The sequence below is a fragment of the Herpailurus yagouaroundi genome, unplaced genomic scaffold (genome assembly GCF_014898765.1).
Source record: "Herpailurus yagouaroundi ecotype Mexico unplaced genomic scaffold, PumYag 163, whole genome shotgun sequence".
Taxonomy (NCBI): Eukaryota; Metazoa; Chordata; class Mammalia; order Carnivora; family Felidae; genus Herpailurus; species Herpailurus yagouaroundi.
The window spans coordinates 51,126,273-51,148,305 of record NW_024412404.1 but is presented as its reverse complement, the minus strand read 5'-3'; the positions used below and the strand labels follow the sequence as shown (position 1 = coordinate 51,148,305).

Below are 22,033 nucleotides of genomic sequence, written 5' to 3'. Positions count from 1 at the left end.
TGTCTTCCAGAGGCATCCAGAAACTTCCACTGTGTAATGCTTAGTTCACTCACAAAAGGGCTTTTTAACTCCTCATGGATTTCTCTCTGCACTTAGACAGAAATTACTCCAGATGGCAGCTTCGTAAGTGGGTGGGAAGAGCCCAACCAGCTCTCCCTCATTCCAGGGTTTCTCAGAGCATGGTCCATGGGCCTTTCTCAGAATCACCCGGGGCCCTAGTTTAAAACAAACAAACAATCAACAACAGCAACAACAACAACAACAAACAGGACGAATTCCTGAACCTAAATCAGTATCTTCAGGGGCAGATTCTGGGAATTTGCAGTCGGCCTAGGTTTTGGCTTTTCAATTTAAGGAGGAAGGGCCCCAGACGCTTCTTAATGCCGATAAAAATTTGTGAACCACTGCTCCAATCCATAGGACTCAGAGCTCTGTTTTTCTCTCTGTAAAAGATAGAATTTAACGTTTTTTTAGCATTTGAACCATCAGCCAAGATATGTGGGCGTTGCTTAGCTCTACGGCATCCGGAAACGTTAAAGAAATATACGTGTACAAATACTGAACGAGAAAACAGTGGCCGCATCGCTATGACACAGTATCAGCCTAAAAGACACCAGCATGGTAGGTCACTTAAAACCGGAAGAACTTGGAAACTCACGTGCTGGGAGCTTATGCCTGGAAGTATGTATCCGGAGAAAGAGGATGCTCCTGCAAACAAAGGTCCAGTAAAGAAGTGGCTTTGTTAAGGGTCCCTTCACAGCCTGCACTGCAGTGAATTTCTAGCAAAAGCTGCCTTCTCTCCACATGGAAGCACCCTTCACTGCCTCTGGGAGGGCACACGGCTCAGGACCCACTGTTTTTCAGTCTGTATGGCCAGTTGATGCTTAACACGAATCTAAGGCAGAAAAAACATCAGGATCTCGTGCCTTAACCAGGTGACTGGCCTACCCCCATCATACAAACCCACGCCACCAGGTTTTCTCTGGTGGGCTCAACGTACAGAAGCTTCCAGGAGACCGTCGTGAGTGACCCACAAAGGGGAGGGAAGTAAGGATCAGACAGAGAGGTCCAGGTTGCTGACGGTGTGGTGAAAAACAAAACAAGGAATACATCTGAAGACCGGGTATCTGAGAATACTCAAGGCAACGAACACATAAACAACAACAACGAAAAGCCCCATACGCTTTCCATGTTATGTCCCATGATGACCTATTTGTTAAACTCCATTTTTCATGGAGAGGAGTTGAATGAGGATTCTTGGATGCATTTAAACTGAAACCAAACGAAGTCTATCAAAAAGAGGATCATTAAATAAACAATGATATTGAAGAATCGAACATTCTGAGAAGATAGCAGTCCATGATAGTTTACTTTTGGATCCAGAATGAAGTTTTTTGGCAGTCAGTAATTCACCTTGAGTGCATTAAGGGAACGCTTTGTGAAGCGATGAGTAGAGAACAGTTCTGTTTTTTATTTATAATGGTTTATGTTGATAAGTTAGTTCTCCGGTTTTACTCAATCCTGACAGATTTTGACAATACTGCTTATCTATTGACCCTACTTTTTTTTTTTTTTTTTTTTTTTTTTGCTTTTCTCTAAAGAGGTTAATGATGAGAAAAACACAGCCGGCAAAGGCAGAGAAAGAAAAGGCTGGCTAGGAAGAGGGAACAGCATGTGCAAACATCTCACGGAAGAAAGAACTTACAAGCTTTTGGGTGCTAACTGTAAATCAGCTATCGGAGTGTGGAGAGCTCAAGACAGTGACCAGCACAAGGGGCCTGGGTGACAGTCACAAAGAAACAGGAGTTCATGCTGTGGGCGATGGAATGCTATCAGAGGGCTCTGGGATGCTATCCAGAGGGATGGAATGCTATCAGAGGGTTCCACATGTTCAAAGATGTGGATTTGTTTCCCCAAATTTGCAATAAACAAAGGCAGAATACGAGGAAAATATAATAGTCCATATTTTGTTGTTATCCTGATTTTTTTTTTTTTTTGGTTGGGCAGCGAATTGATTAGACTTTGTATTATTTTGAAACGAAATAAATGCAGGTATTCCCCACTTGTTGAAAATTCTCATTCCACCACTTTGCTTTTTCGAAAGACCCACATGAGTACGTGCTTTCATTAACCAAAAGAAATCCGGAAAGGATTTTTGCTTTTAGGGAAAAAGATGAAAAGAGAAAATAGCACTCAAGCTGTTACAGAGGCAAGCCCTTACAGAGGCAGACACGCCTGAGCAGCGAATGAGGCCCCGCCAGCCACCTTCCCCGGGAACCACTCTCAGCATCTCAGTGTGAAACCTCCAGAGCTCCAAACTGTGTCTGTGTCTGTGTCTGTGTCTGTGTCTGTGAGCTCCACCTCCATTTATTCGGTGCATCCGTTAGCAAGATGTGTCCTAAGGTATCAGAAAAGCGGAAGAGAGGCTATCTGGGAATGCTTAAAAGTTTTCCATATAAATGAATGGTAGTTGACTCTTTGCTTTACAATATTGGCTTACGAAGGGTTTCACAGGGGCACTCTACTTTTGGGTAGCAGGGGCAACATGTATTTAAAACAATGACCACACTTCGGGGACAACTAAACACGTAGCCGGCAAGCAGCATGGGACCCCGAGGCATGATAGATGCTTGACGATTCCTTACTGCTGTTCACTCTACTTCTCCCTGGGAAGGAAATACACAGATAAGGAAGATAAATCAGCGACGTCCAGAAAACATTACCAAAAGGGATACAAAATGAGGACGTAGTTGTTAGCTATCTGCTTATGATTTGTAACATTCCTCACTACGTAAGATTTTTATCCATTTACTTTAATTTTTTTTCTGTGTCATCAGGCTCTATGAAGATAGCTGATCATTCATACCTTATGTATTTTGAAAGAAAAATCCACTAGGTTTCCAAATATCACTTTCCTCCCGCCTCTTGTCATTTCTGAATTTCTCGTTGCTTTGGAAATCAGTCTATTCATCAATTTCTCAGAAGCCCAACTCCAAAATTTCTCCCCCCATACTCTCCCGATACAATTGACGCTCAGAAACCTAAAGAAACTTAAGTAAAAAATGTCCAGGTAGGTGTGACCCTAATTCATTCAGTGTAAAAATGACCTTTAAAAAAAAATTTTTTTTTAATGTTTATTTATTATTGAGAGACAGAGCATGAGCATGGGAGGGGCACAGAGAGGAAGAGACGTGGAATCCGAAGCAGGCTCCAGGCTCCCAGCTGTCAGCACAGAGCCCAACGCGGGGCTCGAACTCACAAACCGAGAGATCACTACCTGAGCCAAAGTCGGACGCTTAACGGATTGAGCCACCCAGGCACCCAAAAATGACCTTTGGGAGAAAAAATGTGACAGGGGATGTGATTTCAATGCTGTAGCTCTCGAAGGATTAGAGATGTCCCTCAGACATTCCCAATGTCCTTTTTTTTTTTTTTCCAGCCGGCTCTTTGTAGTGGGTCATTACCACACTTTCATCTGTAGGAATCCGGATATGGGCAGCCACCTGCCCCCCACCCCCAGGCCCTTCTCATGCAGCTCTGAACCCTCTGCAGCGCGCCTTGGAACGTGGCATTGAGACTGCCTGACAGTGTCTGAGCGCCTTGAAGTTTGTGAAGAGCTGGCTTGCACATCCCTTCCTGAGGACACGACGTCTTGTGGGCATTTGTTTTCAGCGGCAGCACATTCAGCCCGCGTTACAACTTTCCTGTGGTCTCGGTGGTGGCTGGGTCCCCCAAGTCTTCAAGTATGGCTGCCGATGTTGAAACCGTCTATTTCGCTTCTGGTGGCTCTCAGAACTCAGCAAGCTCTTCTGTGACTTGTCCTTATTAACTTGGCATTCAGCTTCTGGAAAAACTTCGCATGATGCACAGACTCAGAGTTTCCAATTCTGGATCATGTATAAAAACCTAGGACTAATTCTAGCACACATTCCTGAGAAGTCATTAATAGTTGTAGTCTTCTATTCGGAGAAGAATCATCCATCTATTCCTAATGTTTGATTGAGTTCCCAATTCTCCTGGTCTGGGTTTATTTTATCTGAGGACTAAATCCGTGGGCCGATGCTATTTTACATGTTCGCTTTAGATCTCTACCTGAGATGTGACTTTTCACACAATTAGCTTTTATTTATTTAAAAAAAAAGTTTTTTTTAATGTTTGTTTATTTTTGAGAGAGACAGAGACAGAATGCAAGTGGGTTGGGGCAGAGAGAGAGGGAGGCACAGGATCTGAAGCAGGCTCCAGGCTCCGAGCTGTCAGCACAGAGCCTGACGCGGGGCTCGAACTCACGGACCACGAGATCATGACCTGAGCCGAAGTCGGAAGCTCAACCGACTGAGCCACCCAGGCGCCCCAACGCACAATTAGCTTTTAGCCTGAGACCCATTATTGAACATTTATGGAGTCCTCAGACCGGAGACACCGAGTCTTCTCTGACCCCAAGTGCAGAGCCGTATTAGCTATTCTGCTAACTCTCCTCTGCTGGGCGTTGTGCCAACACACGCGCCCGGTCTTCACTAGGGGACACACATTGCAATTCTAATTGTCTTTCTGTTTTTGTACCCCAGCGATTTCTTGTCATGGATTAAGTAACATAGCTGAAATTGACATTTAACTTTGTAAACTTCAAGCGCTGGAATGCCTGAAATCACTCTATGACACGAGGATTATTCGCGAAGGCATCCCTCTGTTCTTGTGTTTTGTCAGCTTTTGAAATCCTAGCCACGGGTGGATTTCAATCCAATAAAAGATGTGTGCTTCCTACTTACATTAGAGTAAGGAAACGCTGAGGAAACTTCACTGCTAGCCATTGGGCCTTTCCCGCCATGACGGGGATGATGGGGACAAGGGTGGCCACTCTGCATTTTAAAAGCCAAGAGTGAATCCTGTAGCATCCTTGATACTGTTTTGTTCTGACTCCAAATTCCAACAATATAAATGAAAGCCGAGCCTCTCTTGCGTTGAAATGCATGATGGACAGCAATCGCCCTCTTGCATGTTGGGTGCACTGTTATTTACAAATCTGTTTCCCACTCTCCCGCTTCCCAGATCCAGATTGATATGGGCAGATGTCCTGAGAGCCCTGACTCAGAGCTTTGGTAAACCAGTTAGTTCTCTTTCAAGAACCAGGTCTGGACAAGCTAGGAAAGTTCCTGGAGGCAGGCTGGGATAGAACAATCCACCTGCTTTTTTTCTGTATCCTTATATGCCCCTGAATGCCACCAATTCTGCCTTTGTGTGCTACTCACTCTTGCCACCTAGTGTCCCTCCATCATAGGGGACCAGCAGGACGCTGGGGGAATAGGGTGACTCCATACCTCTGATTCCTTCTCAGTGGCAGCCTTTCAAACTATTGAGTCTTCTCTGAGCTTTTTGATGTTTCTTATGAATCCATCCGATGAATCTGGGAGTTCGGAGTCCTAGGTGCAAATTCTCATCTTGCTACTAACTGAGTTACCTTGGGCAGGTCGTTGGACTTCCTGGGGTCTTTCGATCTCAGTCCGGAGATGAGAATGTTAGATCCGATGGTGTTCCACACTCCCTTTAGCTCTGGTACTCCATGCCTTATGAAGAATCTTCGAGTGTCTGCTCTGAATGAATGAGACATATAACAGAAGTCTTGGAGCCTGCCCCTCAGTAACTATGGTGCGGTTGGGGAGATCAGGCATGCAAACACGAGTCAAGTTTATCAGTCTCGGGCTTTGTGTTATGAAATGCCCAAGCAGCTGACTTCTGAGGCTCACAATTTTGATTGCAAATCTTGAAAATAATACTGATTATAGTTTGTAAACAAATCTGTGAGCTCTTGGGAGGCCAAATATCATCAACAGTCTTTCGCAATTTGTTGGCACAGGGACAGACATCTGCAAATTGTAGATATTTACACAGATGAAATACAATACTCTAAGGGGATTAGACTACATTTCAGTAAAAATGAAATGTCCAGTCACCATATTATAAATTTAATTCCAACCAGAATCTTTATTAAGCCTTTTGGGGCAGGAGGACATGGGGGTATAAACATTTTAAAACTCGGCTGCTCTCCAAAAGCCAGCAGTCTAAAATGCAGCAATGTTCTTTCCAGTTGCTGAGAAGAGAATGTCCTATTTTAGTCACATTTAAGCAACTTTAATTGAACTATTAACTCCTTTTTAGCTAGTTCTTGAAACACTGAGAAAAAGTCAAGGTAGGTGCAGGCATTTAGAACAATGGCTACATGTTGTGTATTCTCAGCCATACTTGACAATGAGTCAGGATCTGCATTAGACCACAGCCCTTAGCATAAAGCTGTGTACATCGGAGGCCCTCAAAAAATGATTGTTGATAGAATGACCTTGAAATTCCAATACACCCAAAAGCCAATTTTAATTGAATAAAATAACACTTGTACACGTGAAAATTTTATAAGTGGTTGGGATTTCCATTATTTTTTCCATCTAAACCCCATTTGACAAATGAGGAAACTGAGGCTTAGAGAGATGAACTTGCCCAAGATCACATTGCCAGGGCATCAAGATTCCTCCACCTTCAATTGTAAATGCCATAGTTCTTTCCAAAGTCCTGATGGGTTAGAACATAGGTAAGTACAGACATAAATAGGGCTAGAGATATGTCTCCCAATAACTTGACATATTTTGGAGGCAAGGAAGTCCTTGAGAAGGAAAAGGTTTTTGTTTGGTGATTTTTTTTTTTTTCCTCCACATCCCCTCCCCCATCTCCCAAACTTTCATATCCCTTGCCTTGGTTGCATGTGCTGGATTTTCGAAATATCATACCCAAGTATAAGTTTCAGAAAAATCCAAGTAATACAACCTTGAGGATAATTTTTAAGAAGTCCTTCAGTCTTTAAAGTTTCCTTTTGGTGCCCAACGTGCATTGGCAAATGCTTTCTTAACCAGAGTTGGCATCCAGCCTGGTTTTTCATTTTCCTCTGCTGCTACCTGCTGGTGGAAGGTCTGCAGTGGCACCTTCCAGAACATAGACCCTGTGATGATTCATGTTTCTAGAGTCAGATTCTCCTGAAGGCCTAAATCAGTGATTCTCAACTCTGGTCGCATATTAGAAACATATGGAATGTTTCCAAAAATACTGATGCCCAAGCCCCACCACTAGGGATTCTGTTTCAATTTGGTCTGGGAGGCGGTTCATGCATTGGTATTTTTTGAAAAGCTCACCAGAGAATTCTCATATGTAGCCAGGATTGGGAACCACTGACCTTATCGGTCAAATCTCACTAGTACAGAAATAATTAGGAAGGTTAATGTAACTGTGAAAAATATGCCATTTTGTCATATCTAGACCAGTTTTCCAATTTATTTCATACCTTTAATACAATTCATTTCTACTTTATGTGACTTTTATGAGTTAAGAAGAAATGAAATCAATTATTTTTCTCTGCAAACTTTTAGGATTTTCCTCATGACTAAACAGGAATCCGGCCCAAAATGAGTCAGCTCTACTATTTCTCACGCATATTTATCACCTATGATATAAACAAATACTAAAAAATAAAATGAATTATGAAAAATGCATAATTCAGAGAGGTAGCCTGGCATTTCAAATTAGTGTTCCTATAAAGTTAACCTTACTTTACCACATGAGTCCATGTTAGATTAAGAAATGACAGGCTTTTGGGATGCCTGGGTGGGTCAGTCGGTTAAGCCACCGACTCTTGATTTCGGCTCAGGTCATGATCTCACAGTGTGTGGGTTTGAGCCCCGCGTCGGGCTCTGCACTGATAGCGTGGAACCTGCTTGGGATTCTCTGTCTCTACCCCTTTCTCTCTGCCCCTCCCCTGCCTGCACACATGTGCTCTCGCTCTCTCTCAAAATAAACAAACAAAGAAATCAGAGGCTTTCTTACTATTGTAAGCAGGAAGATTAAAAAGACAATTTACCTGATACTGACTCTGTGTTCACTCATGAAGAAAACTGAAATTTGCAGAAGGAGAAAATAATGATTTAAACATGCAAATACTTACCCCTCACATATCACTGTCACCTCACGTATAGATCCTGCGTATGTTCATAAATTGCAACGGAATGGGAATAAAGGTTTGATGTTCTTGGAAGTGAAGTGAACAAATGATTCACAGAACATCTGTTAGAATAAGTAAATATTTATCCTCTGTTCCCAGGAGATACTCCATATGCCTGCAGGTTAGGAAGTGTCCCCATAGCCAACCCAACCTCAAACCCAAAGGAAAACATGGCCGACTTATTCTAGACGTCCTCATTAGTGTTGGGATACCTTGTATCTTGTCAGGACAGAATGCCAGAATCTTGTATCATCACCTGTACCTACAAGGCCTTTAGCCTTTGACCTGCTGGAGTCCCTCCTATCAAGGATACGGTAGCTGGGGTATCTTCTCCTGTACTGTGTGAACTTCCTAGAAAACAAAAACAAAACAAAACCTAAACCCAAACCAAAAATCAAAAAAACCCAGCTGGTCTCTTTCAACCCTTAGGCCTTTTCTTAGATTTAAAGATTTTAAGAACACACAAAAAATTCACACTCTTGTTAAGGAATATTTTCCCAGTCTGATGGGGGAGAATTGTCACTGTTAGCCTCAATGGCAGTATTTACTGCGGGACAAAAAAATTATATACTATATAACCTATTCCTCAATAAAATGAATCTGAAATTTCCCCTGAACTTAAAATGTGTCTAAACAATAGAACTCTTACAAAAAAATAAGGAAATGTGAGAGGGAGGCAGAGCAAATTCAGTTGGTTTTAGTCTTATTGCCTGATTTCAACCTTCCTGAAGTTCTGAAAATATTGTGCAATGATTTGTTCTCATGGCTGAAGAAATAAGTTGCAAAACTAGGGAGATGTGATCTTGAAATAATCTAAAAACAATCCACCAGCCCAGTCTCATCTTTGTCTTATTTACAGGATTAGATTATAGCCCTGTGAATTTCCGAATATTATACTTTTGGATTAGGCAAGATTCCAATTCTGATCACCCAGAACAGACCTTGGGGAGGTAGGTCATGTGACTTTGTAAACATCTGCTAAAATCATTTTGTACACGGGAGGAAATCATTTCAGTGCCCTTTGGTCCTGAAAAGCAGACAGCCAGCTCTAAATTCCTGAGATCAGTGTTGATTTATCAACCAAAATGCTATCTGCTAAGATGAATTGTTCCACCTGGTTCTATTTTAAACCAAACGGGATTACTCACAGAGATCCAATCTACTTGACTCAAATACCAATTTGTTCAGGAGGGAAGGCTTATTATTTGGAGGCCAGACATAGGTTTGAAATGGAGGGGGTGGGGAACCAGAGACCCTGCCACCCATGTCAGGTTGCACAGTGAGTCAGGGGCAGAGTTCCAACTCAATCCAGATGTTTTATGGTTCACCAATACTCCGCTGCCTTGGGAACCCTACTGTTGAATTCACTGGCAACATTACCCGCTTTTTAGTTCTTTTGATAGATGCAAACCCTTTTTTCCCTTCAAACGGTGCACTGTATCCTTTGAATGTGAAATTCAGAGCTCTTTATATCCGAAAGATGTTGCTAGGAAATGTCTGATCCATTCCAGCTACCTTGCAGAAATGCGGCAAAATTATGAAGTGAAAGGTATCTTAGGTCTTTACAAGGCTACACATGTGGGATTACTACTTCTCAGGACAAAAACATGTTATTCAAGAGATTACATTCGTCAGGAAGGGAAAGCCAAGATTACACTGGCTGCAGAAACCACATCCAGCAAGACCCAAGACTTTAGGAGTAATGGAAAATTTATGAAAGTGTTTTGATATTGCTAGCGTGTTAAGTAGATTTAATATTTTAAACAATTAAAAATAGATCTATTTCATCAATAGGATGGTTATACTCAACTAAAAATACATACATTATTAATTTTTAAAATACGGGTATTATTAATAACCAGTATCCAGATTCTTTTGTTTATTTTCAATTCAGATGTCAGTCCTAAAAAAAAAAAAAAATTGGTAGAAAATATATAGTCTCTGTCAACTTTGTATGGAAAACACATCTATTATTATAATTTCTATGCTGGAGTGGATGATTTTACCAAAATGTAAGCTCCACGAGAACAGCGATTTTTGCTTCTTTTGTTTATTGTTGTAGCTCTGGTGCCTTGAATAGTACTTGGAACATAATTGGTGCTGGAAATATTTGTTGAACCAATGGCTTTTCTTCAACAGGTACAAATTGGCCAACAAGTACCCAGGATTGGAAACTTAGAGGATTTACCAAGGTTACAGAGCATTTAAAACTTGGATCTGGGGCGCCTGGGTGGCGCAGTCGGTTAAGCGTCCGACTTCAGCCAGGTCACGATCTCGCGGTCCGTGAGTTCGAGCCCCGCGTCGGGCTCTGGGCTGATGGCTCAGGGCCTGGAGCCTGTTTCCGATCCTGTGTCTCCCTCTCTCTCTGCCCCTCCCCCATTCATGCTCGGTCTCTCTCTGTCCCAAAAATAAATAAACGTTGAAAAAAAAATTTATAAAACTTGGATCTTAGGGCACCTGGGTGGCTCAGTCGGTTAAGCATCTAACTTCGTCTCAGGTCACGGGTTGCAGTTCATGGGTTCGAGCCCCACATCCGGCTCTGTGCTGACGGCTTGGAACCTGGAGCCTGCTTCAGATTCTGTGTCTCCCTCTCTCTCTCTCTGCCCCTCCCCCACTCGTGCTCTGTCTCTCGAAAATAAATAAAACATTAAAAAAATTAAAAAAAAAAAAACAAACCAAAACCTTGGATCTTAACCCCCACTTTCAGGTTGAAGTTGATCATCAATTTGGGACTAAGGAAGGGTTTTCAGCTTTGACGTCGATTTCTGTTTCCCCCATCTTCAGTCCATGTGTTTCTAGGTGGGTGCTCACCTTGACAATTTGCAACGCCAGAGATGGCAATAGAAAGAAGGGTTATATTTCATCCACTTTTATAGCTTCAGGGTGTCTTGCACACAGTAGGTATTCAATCACATTGGTAGAGTTGCACTGGACTGTGAATTCCATCTTAAGTGTAGGTTTCTACGTTTCTTGGCAAATGTTAATCTGGAAACGAATCGACATAAGGACTGAACACATAGACATGTTGCCATTCAGTCCTGCCATAATGATTAAGTTTGGTTTCATTTCCAGACCTGAAACGCAAAGCCGTTAACGTAGGGAGAAATGCTGCACGATTGATTCCTTTGCACTTTCTGGTCATTTTCAAAATAAGTGCTACCTGCGTAATTTTCCATGCGGTTTTGTAATAGATTTATATTCTATTAAGATGCTCCGGTTAAGTATTTTAATATGGGGCCCCCTCAAGTGCCAGGTGAGTTGACAGCAACTGGCTAAGCTTGCTCTAGGCAGCCCCCACCCAACCGGGACTCAAGTAGCGAAGCTGGAGACTGTGTGGCTGAATTTCCACACGAGGCCAGCAGGGGGCGTTGGGCACCCAAGGAGAGGATGCAGGGAGGGTGCTTCTCACTGCCTTGCCTCACCTTCCTCTGTCCATACGTATTCCTCAGAGTGAGGGCAGTGATTATTGTTAAATGCTGACTTTCTTTCTTTCTTTTTTGAGAGAGAGAGAGAAAGAGAGTGCACACGCAAGCCGGGAAGGGGCAGAGGGAGAGAGAGTCTTGATCCCACGCCCCTGGGATCGTAACCCGAGCGGAAACCAAGAGCCAACAAACTGAGCCACCCGGACGCCCCTAAATGCTGACCTTCAACACATTTTACTTCCTGTCCAGGCAGTAATCTTCACACCGAGGGCCACAGGATCCACAATTTTCCCATCTGAAAAGACTTCTGGTTGCGCAGGGTATTCAGTTTGGCTTCTCATTACTGGTGTCTCGAGAAAGTCAACGCAGCATGTGATAGTAGCAACCTCACCTGATGACTACTGAGTCTTCGAGTGATTTCTTCCCGCCAGGCGCTCTGGGCACAAACTCCTGCCAATGGCTAGGATGCCCAACCTCGAAGGCACAACATACATGCCGTGAAGTTGGGCGACGGGTCAACTGAATCTTTGCCACTATGGATGAATAAAAGTAGGAATGGATGCTTCAAACTAATGGTCATCTAAAGAGTGGGTTTTTCTTTTTTAATAAGTATTTATTTTGAGAGCCAGGCATATATATATATGTAGAGAGAGGCAGCAGGTCTCTGTGCTGTCACACTGTCAGCACAGAGCCCGACACAGGGCTCAGTCCCACGAACCATGAGATCATGACCTGAGTCAAAATTAAGAGTCAGAGGCTTAACTGACTAAGCCACCCAGGCGCCCCCCTAAAGAGTGGGTTTTTCTGAACCAAAAAGGGCACATGATTGAAGGTAGATTAATTTGAAGCCAGATCACTTCTTGACCCCCCCCAAACCACATATCACAGCTTTTGATGATTCTGTTTTGCGTAGGGATATGAGAAAGTGACTTCTATCATGTCATTTCTGTATTAGAGGTCTAGCTTTAAATTCTTGAATTGCTTGGAGCACAGGACCAAATATATGATAGAGCCAAAGCCTCCCGCCTAGAAATTTTCTGATACAGTAACACATAGAGAGCTGGTTGTTAGTTAAAGAGCTCAAGGAGCAGAGAAGAAAGTTAAAAGCGTGGGAGAAAGAGAAAGAGGGAAAAAATGCCAATAGGCACATAAGAAATACAGTAATAATAAAACTTAGGACTCTTTGTTAAACACAATGAAATTCAAAGAAATTTAGACTATAAAACAAAGATCTCTATCTTTGAGCTATCTTCCTCTAAAGAATCCTTAGGACATGTAAAATATTCTCTATAAAATGATTCATGTGACTGCTGTTTACCAGATTGGATTAAGGAAATAAATCTGCCTTTTCACTGACCAGCCAACCTCTCCTTGTTGTCTTTCAACGTGGAATAATAGACAAATTAATCAGTAAAAACATTTTTTTAGACATTAACTTGAAAAAGGGGAAGAAACGATAATTTCTCAAAAGGGAAAGTGGCTATTGGAAACCACCTTGATTTCGTGGTCACATCAGGATATAAAAACAAAACGTGAAATCTATTGACATTGGCGAAAATGATACAGTCAATACCCAGAAAAGGTCAAATCAATTGAGGAGGATTTGCTGTTCCATCAAAAGGTAGGACGAGTTTTAGGAATTTGGAGGAGGTATCTCTAAGGTATTGCATTTCTTAATATTCTGTGGGGAAAATCAGCTCACGTAGGCCTATCATCCTGGCTTTCCGTACACTTCTCGTAACCTCTCTCCAAGGTGTGCCCTCTTTCCGGGCTCGTCAGACTTGTTTCTGCAACTTAACTATGTGACCTTGAGCAAATCACCTCAACTCCTCTGCTCCTCCGTTTTCTTGTGAGTATAACAGAGGTAACCAAAGAGGTAATCTGCAAGATTAGTGGGAAGATTAAAGGAAATTATGCCAACAAAGTGCTTGGCACAATTCCTGCTGTAACAGCAAACACACAAGAAATGATATTTTTGATTATTATTATGTGCAGTGACATTCTCACTATCATGCTCATTTCAAACTCACCTTTCTCCCTTAGCTCAACCTACTTTCTCCCTCGTCTTTCTAAATGTTATTCATCCCTTTCATTCCAGTGTAAGCCTGGTCTGTTCCAACTGGCCTTGGATGTTAGCTTGGATGCACCTCTTTTTCCTCTGAAATCCTGAATTGCCTGCTGTTTGTGTGGTAGATTTCAGCACTTAAATACATTCTTATGTTACGCACTTGTCTCATGGTGATTAGTCACATTCCCTTGAGTGGATCTAGAATGATAGGCCTAAGGGTTACCAGCGTTCCTTAAAAGATTAGTTATCATTTGTCCAAAAAGGTAGCATTATTTCCATTTTACAGATGCTGTAGTCGAGGCCCAATTGACCTTGCGACAATTACTTAACCTCTGTGGGCCTCATCGTTCTCACCTGTAAAACGAGGTTTTTCATGCATAAAGTCACAGCACTTAGCCCGAAGGTTGTTTGGAAGGTTAAATGGAATAATATACATAAAGCCCCGTGCAGCGCCTCGCTTTGTTGAACAGGTGCTCCAACACAAAAACAAAAAATGAACACCAGCCCCTTTCCATTCCTTTCTATGACTGTAAGAATAAAGAAGGAAACTTCTACAGCTTCTAAGCTCCCAGCCTATATCAAGGAGCACAGATTAAACACTTGTTTGCTGACTTAGGGCCCAGCAGAGGGCATTTGCTAACCGCGGACGTCAGAACTCTCTTATCCCAAGAGTCTGTGACCTACGTAGCCTAAGAACTCATCTTTGTAACCAAAACCAAGTGGAGTCGTTGTGTCCCGTGGGCCCTGTAGCTGCACTTTGGGGGAGTTCACACCGTGAGACGGTAACCTTGTATTTCACCGCAATTCAAAACGCATTTATTGGGGCGCCTGGGTGGCTCAGTCGGTTAAGCGGCCGACTTCCACTCAGGGCATGATCTCATGGTCCGTGAGTTTGAGCCCCGCGTCGGGCTTTGTGCTGAGGGCTCGGAGCCTGGAGCCTGCTTCTGTTTCTGTGTCTCCCTCTCTCTCTGCCCCTCCCCCATTCGCGCTCTGTCTCTCTCTGCCTTTCAAAAATGAATAAATGTTAAAAAAAATCAAAATGCATTTATTATTATTCTGAGCACTCTTAAGGACCCTAACAACATACAAGTGATCAAGATACAGCTTGCTTGCTGGGGCGCCTGGGTGGCGCAGTCGGTTAAGCGTCCGACTTCAGCCGGGTCACGATCTCGCGGTCGGTGAGTTCGAGCCCCGCGTCAGGCTCTGGGCTGACGGCTCAGAGCCTGGAGCCTGTTTCCGATTCTGTGTCTCCCTCTCTCTCTGCCCCTCCCCCGTTCATGCTCTGTCTCTCTCTGTCCCAAAAATAAATAAACGTTGGAAAAAAAAAAAAAGATACAGCTTGCTTGCAAAGAATCAAGACTTACGGGGAATAACATGTAGATTGACAACTACCCTTAATAGACGGACCGGCCACAGAGGAATTAGGTACCACGTGAGGCAGAGACATGGATGGGCAATCAGCACCTGAGAGACGGAGAGAGCTGACATTTGGTTGGAGGCTGGACCTTGAGGGCCGAGCGTTTGCCGAGTGAGTAAATGCTCCATGAAAAGTGCTCCCAGCGCTGGGGTTTGCTTTACCCTTACTTTTCCTTAGTTAATCAGGCAGCTCTGCTACAGTCTCAACGATCGGGGCTGTTGTCTCCGTTCTCAAAGTCAGCAAAATGGGAGAAGAATGGCAGGAGGCGGGGGTGGCTACGAAAATGCTCCGAAGCACCGAATAGCGTACACATGCCTCACAGCCACCGCAAGACCGTATGAAGGGAGGCATCTTTCCTAAACCGATGGTGACGCTAGTATCGAATCTATTTATACAGCTCAGTAAATAAATGCCGCATTAAAAATGTTCACAGCAATGCCTAATAAATCCGCAGCCCAGCTCAAGTTTGGCTTATGTAAGCCGAGAGGATTCCTGGCAGACTTCTCCACGATTTCACCCACTTTGTTTGGAAGTGTGAGATATTAATTAAAGAAAAGCGGGATTACAGCATGCAGGCTGATTTGAGCCGGCAGCAGCTTGCTAGCCGTCTGCAATCGGTTAAGACCAAGTCCTTCCTAAATCTCCCCCATGACTTCAAGCCCTACTCCTCCTCCGCTTAGCTCGTTGCTTGAGCTTCTCACCTGCTAGTTGGCCCTCACGACTGGGTCATTGTTCAGGCTCTGTGAAGACCTTTCTCCAATAGTGTTACATTTCGTGTATTTTTTTTTTTTTTGGATGGTGGTAAAATAAGGGGATTGCAAGACAGTTTATGAGAAAACCGGATCAGATTAGCATATAAGGCAAATCACATTTGAGCAAGGAGTTACCTCTCTTTCGAGCCTGAGAAATCCTTTCAGTCCTACATGCGACTCTGAGCGAAAAGGCAGTTATGTTTTCAAAACAATTCCTGGAAGTCTTTAGAGGAGGGCATATAACTTTTAGCTCCTTTAGACGGTCGAGAACTACTCGGCTATTGATAAATTGAGAAATAGTTTGTCTTGGATGATTTATTGGCATCTTTCCTCTTTTTCTGTGGTCTGGCACTGCATATCTGACCCTTCTAGGTAACCGGGTGCTCTCCTGTCCTCTTCCACCATTTTTCTGCTCTAAGACTCATATAGGTATTTATACTTTAGTCCGAATGAGTCTTTAAGCAGGTTCTCTGGTCTTTGCAGTACAAGCAGGTTCTCTGGTCCTTGAGGTACTTTCATTTTAAGATTGGTTGATAATAAGAATTATCACCTCTAAGGAAGTTAAAGAGTATTATTACTCTGGTAATCCACTGTTTCTTACACTGGGGGTGCCCTTACCATCTTCACATGAAGTAATGTGTTAGAAAAGGCTGCTAAATCAGTCCATGGGGAAGACTGCTCCTGCCTTTATTCTTCATTAACTATAAATGAAGCCTATCTTCGAGGTTGGGGGGGGGGGATGCCTTGGCATTCGATTTCCCCACTTAGAATCTATGAGTGAAATTTATTTTTATATATTTTTATAGAGATGTAATTTACATATCACAAAATTTACCTTTTTTTTAAAGTGTACAATCCAGTGGTTTTTAGTATATCCACAGAGCTGTACAACAAAAAAACGTTCACCGCCCCGAAAAGAAACGCCATCGGTATCCGTAAGCACCATCCCCCATCTTCCCTCCTCCCTTCGTCGACTTTCTGTCTGTGTCACCGTGTCTATTCCGGGAATTTCCTATATACAGAATCATATAATATAGGCCCTTTTGTGACTGGTTTCTTTCGCTTAGAAAAATGTTTGAAGGTTCATTCGTGTTGTAGCGCACATCTGTACTTCATTCCTTTTTATGGCTAAATCATACACCATTATACGTATATATCATATCTTATTCCTACATCAGTTGATGGACATTTCCACTTTTGGACTACTATGAATAATGGTGCTATGAATATTCATGGACAAGTTTTTGTGTGAATATATATCTCAATCCTATTTGGGAAGTTTTTACCCCTAAGCAATTTTTACACCCATATCCTTAATTAGGTTATCACCTCCCCAAGGTAACATATTTTATTCTTGTTAATATCACCAGTGTTTGGCTCTGTCCCCTGAATCCAAGAAGTACTCAGAAAGTGCTGATGGTGATAATTCAAAGGGGATAATTCAAAATGCCTAACGATTCAGGGTTTCTACGGGACCTTGAGAACTCTTTTGGTCCTGCCAATTATATTGTGATGGCTGTCCACTGGGGGTTTGGCCAGATGTAAAGTTTCACCCCCTACACCTGCAAAAAAAGAAAAGCCACCCTTCATATGAAGCTTTTCCCAAAGCTATTCTATAGGATTAGTCTTTAAATTTGTTTACTCATTTGACACTGAATTTGTACTTTAACCAAGGATTTAGGCTCATTGGACTTGCCTTGTAGTTCTCTCTCTCTATGTGTGTATTACCCCCACTTGATGACAAGGCTTGCAAAGTCAAGGATTCTTTATTACTCATCTTCCATCCCGGGGACCAGCCTAACAGCCTGTGTCATTGGAGCTGTGCATTAATTGCTTGTTAACTAGAATGTTATACGGAGCCAGATGGCCATCTAAAAGGAGAGGTGTAAAAAATGCTAACCAGTCATGACAGGAGCCTCCAGAGAATTCTCCTGGTTCCTGGAACATACGGTGTGGACTTTTAAGGTTCTCCTGGGCGAGAGGCCCAGAAGATGAATGGATATTATTGAAATCAGTGCCGGATGAGAAAACTTGAGTCATTCCACACATTCCCTGTTTTCACTGGGAAAGCGCGCTCCAGGCTCGCCCCTGTCTACATCACTGCGCCCCAGGGATTATCCTCTTTCTGATCTCAAGTCACCTCCTCCTCCAGGAGGCTTTTGGCGTGGTGTAGAGTTCGGCTTGCGGCCTCCAGAGGCAATCTGTCTGGTTTAAATTCTGGCTCTGTCACGTGCTAGCCACGAATAAATTATTTAATTTCTCTGTGCTGTACTTTCCAGATCCACAACACAGGGATAGCGGTGGCCCTGGTCTTACAAAGCTGTGGTAAGACTCTGGAGCGTGCCCACACTGGGCAGTTTGGTAGTTAATTGTTCTCTAATTTTTCTGATGGAGTCATTGCACTTGGCCTCCAGTCACTTTCCTGGCCGTGTCACCTATCCCAGAACACATTTGGAAGCCAACAGGCAAGCAGGTGACAATATCACACACATCACCATCAGGATAACTGGGCATCCCACATCAATGTCATGGAACCCCGGGCTAGAAACTAATGGGCTTCGGTCACAAAATCTCTCACACCTGTAGCCTATTAACTCTTAGTTTATGTAGGTTTTAAAAAAAATGTTTTTTAATGTTTATTTATTTTTGAGGGAGAAGGAGACAGAGTGTGGGGGGGGGGAGGGGCACAGAGAGAGAGGGAGACGCAGAATCCGAAGCAGGCTCCAGGCTCCGAGCTGTCAGCACAGAGCCCGATGTGGGGCTCGAACCCACGAACCGTGAGATCATGACCTGAGCCGAAGTCGGACGCTTAACCGACTGAGCCCCCAGGTGCCCCTAGTTTATGTTTAGAACAAGCTGCGTCATCTGCTTTCCTGGCCCACAGCATAAACGCAAGCAGTCCAGGAGCATTTTGTGTAGGAGGAAGGGGTTTTCTGGGTTTCAGTACTCTTTAGGAAATACACAGAGTGGCGAAAGAATGCCCAGAGCCATGACCCGAGTAAGAAGAGTTTAAGAAGGCGAGAACGTGTTAGCAAGCTTTAGGAAGATGATGATTAACATCATTTTAAAATTAAACCTACAGGGGCGCCTGGGTGGCGCAGTCGGTTAAGCGTCCGACTTCAGCCAGGTCACGATCTCGCGGTCCGTGAGTTCGAGCCCCGCGTCAGGCTCTGGGCTGATGGCTCAGAGCCTGGAGCCTGTTTCCGATTCTGTGTCTCCCTCTCTCTCTGCCCCTCCCCTGTTCATGCTCTGTCTCTCTCTGTCCCAAAAATAAATAAACGTTGAAAAAAAAATTAAAAAAAAAATTAAATTAAATTAAACCTACAGAACAGTACCTTCTCAAATGACATCAGGTAAACAAGAGCAGTCTGTCAGTTTTCCTTCCTTTAGCCACGTCATAAGCTCTTGTGAAAGGGTTTTAGATCCTGTATTTGTGCGTGTGTGTATGTGTGTGTATCCACAACAGCTCCTAAGTGGACATCGATTACTCAGAGAAACCTGTTAACTGTCGAGAAGACAAGATTACATTGAAAAGGCCCACAGCTTGGCTTTAAAATGGCTCAGCACAGGGCCACCCCATAGGGACAGCTGGGTCACTCTGTGGCCTCCAGCCCCACCTTTGCTCACATTCATCCACCTGGAAATGGATTGGAATGAACATCCAGGGCAGCTCTGGAAGGAAAGAGGTCACAAGTGGCATTAGGCACTGAGGATGGGTGTGGGTGTGGCTGGGGGTGGGCAGTGAGGAGGGTCTGTCCCATGCACTTTGCTCTGGGGAGATCATGTAAGGCACAAGCCTTTTTTATTTTATTGTAAATTTTATTTATTTACTTATTTATTTATTCTTAAATTTACATCCAAGTTAGTTGGCATTTAGTGCAATAATGATTTCAGGAGTAGATTCCGATGATTCAACCGCTATGTATAACACCCAGTGCTTATCCCAACAAGGGTCTTCCTTACTGCCTCTTGTCCATTGAGCCCATCTCCCCATCCACACCCCCTCCAACAATCCTCAGCTTGTTCTCTGTATTTGAGTCTCTTATGGTTTGTCCCTATCCTTGTTTTTATATCAGTTTTGCTTCCCTTCCCTTCTGTTCATCTGTTTTGTATCTTAAATTCCACATATGAGTGAAGTCATATGATATTTGTCTTTCTCTGACTAGTTTCACTTAGCATAATACTCTCTAGTTCTGTCCATGTAGTTGCAAATGGCAAGATTTCAATCTTTTTGATTGCCGAGTAATATTCCATTTTATATATAAACCACATCTTCTTTATCCATTCATCCATCGATGGACATTTGGGCTCTTTCCATACTTTGGCTATCGTTGATAGTGCTGTTATAAACATGGGGGTGCATGTGTCCCTTCGAAACAGCACTCCTGTATCCCTTGGATCAATGCCTAGTAGTGCAATTGCTGGGTCATAGAGTAGCCTTTTTTATTTTTTAAAGTTTATTTATGTATTTTGAGAGAGAGAGACAGAGACAGAGAGCGCTTGGGCAGGGAAAGGTCAGAGACAGAGGGAGAGAAAATCCCAAGCAGGCTCTGCACTACCAGCACGGAGCCTGACATGGGGCTTGAACCCATAAACTCTGAGATCATGACCTGAGCTGAAGTCAAGAGCCGGACTCTCAACCGACTAAGTTACCCAGGTTGCGTGTTCTGCAGCCTCTCAGGAGACACACGTGCCTCCCCCTGTAACCCCGGGGGTGATGCTCCTTAAGTGTCCCTTGCCCATGTAGTGGAATCATCCGGGAGTGGCCATTAGAATGCAGATTCCAAGGCCACACCCTGGACCTACTGAATCAAAATCAGTTGAGTCGTGGGTGGGGAAACTTTGGAATCGCCCCGAGGCTTCCTTTTGGGAAGAAAGCCCTTATGCGGGAGGGGCCCCAAGGCAGAATCTTCCTAACAAGCCCCACCATCCCAACTGATTCAGTTGCAGGCAAAACATTGGGGAGGGAGAGAGGGCCGGCTGCTGGCTCACCCCTGAGAAAGAAGTGGAAGCAAGGAGTTCTATGAGGTGGGTAAGGATTTAGCTCATCCCATCAGGGGCTTAGGGCCTGGTGGCCCAGGTCTGTCCATCTATCTAATGTTAGTTTTTATTAGCATTCCAGTGTAGACTTTTTTTTTTTTTTTGGGAGAGGGAGATTGGGGGAAGGGCAGAGAGAGAGGAAGAGAGAGAATCCCAAGCAGGCTCCACTCGGAGCCCAAGTTGGGGCTCGATCTCACGACCTTGACATCACGATCTGAGCCAAAATCAAGGTTGGATGCTTAACCAACTGAGCCACCCAAGTGTCTCTTGGTGTAGACTTTCCAACCAAAAATGGGCTTCAAAGCCATGCGTCCACCCACATGGTTGGTTGCCTGACAGTTTGACATTGATGGTTTTGTATTTCTTTTACTGAGGTGTCTTGGTTTCTTACCTATAAAGATTTAAAATTAATATATATGTATGTAATTTATACATAATTTATAATAATTATAAAATATATTTTATATAGCTTATATATAATAATTTATAATAATTATAATCTATAATAATTATAATCTATAATAATTTATAATAATTTACTTACAATAATTATAAAATATATTTTATATAGCTTATATATATAATTTATTTAGACATGTATTTAAAATGCACCATTATATATTTATTATATATTATTAAAGATATTATATACTTATCATATATTTATTTAAAATATATTATTTAAATTTATATTTATTATAAAAATATAAGTATCTATAGTAAATATATAAAATATATTTATATAGCAAATATATGCTTATATAAGTATATTTTTAATATATAATATAATATATAATATTTTAATAAATAAACATAAATTTATATAAATATATAAAATTTATTTATATTTATATATTTATTTATATTATTTATTCCACACTTCTATTGTTTTTTTTTTTTAATTTTTTTTTAAGTCTTTTTTTAAATTTTTTATTTTTCAACGTTTATTTATTTTTGGGACAGAGAGAGACAGAGCATGAACAGGGGAAAGGGCAGAGAGAGGGAGACACAGAATCGGAAACAGGCTCCAGGCTCTGAGCCATCAGCCCAGAGCCTGACGCGGGGCTCGAACTCACGGACCGCGAGATCGTGACCTGGCTGAAGTCGGACGCTTAACCGACTACGCCACCCAGGTGCCCCAACACACTTCTATTGTTTTTAATAAAAGTGACATGCTCATTGCAAAAAAATATGCTTATATAAGTATATATTTATCTAATAAACATAAATTTATGTAAATATATAAAATTTATTTATTTTCCACACTTCTATTGTTTTTAATAAAAGTGACAGGCTCAT

At 42.6% G+C, this 22,033-nt stretch overlaps 1 long non-coding RNA gene across 1 annotated transcript; it reads right to left on the bottom strand.

Moving 5' to 3' along the window:
• Window positions 1-1,554: 1,554 nt before the first annotated feature.
• On the bottom strand, window positions 1,555-5,770 carry LOC121037252 (uncharacterized). The gene is made up of 2 exons (XR_005793674.1): window positions 5,316-5,770; window positions 1,555-2,666 (listed from the first exon to the last, which is right to left on the bottom strand). It is a non-coding gene; the product is annotated as an uncharacterized LOC121037252 (long non-coding RNA).
• Window positions 5,771-22,033: the final 16,263 nt, after the last annotated feature.